Raw genomic sequence first — 2,619 nt, 5'->3', positions numbered from 1 at the left:
ATACAAAAGTAGAGAGGCAGAGATAGTACTGGGAGGATCAGCGCAGAAGCCGGGAGAGAGGGACGCAGAGCCAGCTAGAGGTTCACACAGAGCCAGCCAGGAGCTGCGCAGTGCCTGAGAGAGCCGACGTGGGTGACGTAGAGGCTCTAAGGGCTGACGCATGGCTTTTCGTGGGACAAATTGCAATTGGGAGCTGTCAGAGTGTTTATCCGAGGTTTCAGCTGGAATATCTGCTTTCAAGTAGAGAGGTACTACTACCGAGATTATTCTCTATTGAGTGAGCCGATTTTGGCACCCAGATTGTATTCAGAAACTGCATAATAATAAAACCCTCATATAATTGCACCGGTTTTCCTGCATTGGGTTTTCTCGGGGACATTGGTCCAAAAACAACGGTGTCACTTGCATGCTTGTTTTTCCTTCAATTAATGATATGTAATGTGTTAAGCATGTACTTGTATTTATTTCTAGTATTTACATGGTAAATAACTTGTTAATTAACAGAACAAGTAGGAAAGAATAAATCAATAAAGTACATGAAGGGTTTCTAACAGTTAGGCTTAGAAATTCCAACAATACCCCATGACGACTTATGGACAGGATGAGTGGTTCTCCTGTCGAGGCATCCTACCCATGCAGTCTGGGACTCATGGGAAGTACCTCTCATATGGCCAATGAGTAGGGAAATGGGGTTAGGGACCATAATAGTACTATCAATGGACACGTCGTTGTGTCTACCGTACTCCATATGCTAGGATGACCTCCATTGATCTAGGATCAATATGAGTGGTTTGAAACACTCTCTTGTGATATTGATCTGGGATCAATGAAACTGACTTCGGGTCAGTAAGAGTAACATAACTCACTCTCTTTTGGAACTGATCTCGGATCAGTAAGAGTGGTATGACACACTCTCTTCATATGGAATTAACTTCGGGTCGTAGATTATGGTATGAGACATTCATGATCAATTCTTTTTCTTCATGGTTCAGCAAAGCATAGCAAAGCAGTGCAGGGAACTATTGGCAAAGATAATACAATCTGGCAGATCGATCAGCCGATGGAGTTCTCCCTAGTTGAGAGGGAGTGTTAAAATTGGCAACTAGGGCCAAACTCCATGTGGGTCATCTTATTTATGGCCGCTGATATTTTTCTTAGATCCCTCTCATCGAGAGGTGTAGGATTGATCTAAAGATCATCTAATTCCGATAAGTATTCATGGAGTTATGAGTTTATTTGTGTTATAAGACAATTCGTCAAGGTCGGCCAGTAGCCAAATAACCCACACATGTGCTCAACGTTTTAGTATAAAAGGAGGTAACTTGATAGTCGTTTCTACACACACTTCGCTCTTGATTTCTCTCCACTTGTTCTAGGTTTTAGTGGAAGAGAAATCTAGGAGAGGAAGCCCTAATGGAGATCACCATGGAAGGAACCTCTACGTTGCCCTAACGTAGTCTTAAGGAGGATGCCCTAACGCAATCCTAAGAAGGAGCCTAGCCACAGTCCAAGGATGGAGATATAACACGGTGGAGGAGGCCCTACTCACTGCCCTCATACACATGCCTATGATGCCCTAGCCGCAGGCCTATGATGCCCTAGCCGCAGGCCATTTCAGGTGACCACATGGCTGGAAGAAGGGCCGAGGATTTCTGCTATAGGAGGCCGAGTTCTAGGACCGAGAAGGAAAGCAGCTAGGTTGTGTAAAGGAGGAACATAACGTTGAATGGAGAGGCCTAAACGCAGGCCTAATGCTGTTGTCCTAGAATACCTTAGACGCAATCATTCACTGCCATACACTATTCTAAATGAGTTATGTTCACACTTGCAGATAGGCCGAGTTTGGAAGCAGAATTACAGATTGTTTAAGGGCAGCAAAAGGTAAGGTAACACTGTTTCGGAAGGCTGTTAGTGTGCAGCAGAGGTCTGTGGTAGATCACAAGCCTAGCCTCTCCGAAACAGGCTAGCATGGAAGTGTTAGGGGTTGCCATATGCTCAAAACAATAGCATGAGGAGGCAACCATCTACCTTAACTAGGCCGCAGTTCATTAAGGTTGTTCAAGGTATGTTTTGGGACATGATTGTTGGGTTGTTGTAGGTTGCAATGGGACAGCAGCAAGCATGGTGCTGCAAACACAAATGGCATGACAGTAGTTATGACATGGAGCAGCAATAACACATTGGGACAACAACATGGTACAACAATGCTACATTGGGGCAGCAAGCATGGTGCTGCAAATTGGGACAACAACATGGTACAACAATGCTTCAATGGGATAGCAACAAGCATGGTGCTGCAAACACAATTGGGACAACAACATGGTACAACAATGCTTCAATGGGATAGCAGCAAGCATGGTGCTGCAAATACAATGGGACAACATGGTAAGCAAGGTGTTGCAAACACAATGGGACAACATGGCAAGCATGGTGCAGTAAGCACATTGCGACAATAGTATGGTAAGCAAGGTGCAACAAGCACATGGTGGCAATCATGGTGCAACAAGCACATTGGGACAACAATGGTACATGATGCAGTACAGTGATGGGTACAGTCATGATTGGTAAAGCATGATGGGATGCAGCTTAGTAATGATGGGTGCAACATGGTGCAACACA

This window comes from Pinus tabuliformis, chromosome 6, assembly GCF_031772625.1.
Source record: "Pinus tabuliformis cultivar Carrire ecotype Pingquan chromosome 6, CPIR1, whole genome shotgun sequence".
NCBI classification, from domain to species: domain Eukaryota; kingdom Viridiplantae; phylum Streptophyta; class Pinopsida; order Pinales; family Pinaceae; genus Pinus; species Pinus tabuliformis.
The sequence above is the reverse complement of the archived record's forward strand: the minus strand, read 5'-3'. Positions refer to the sequence as shown.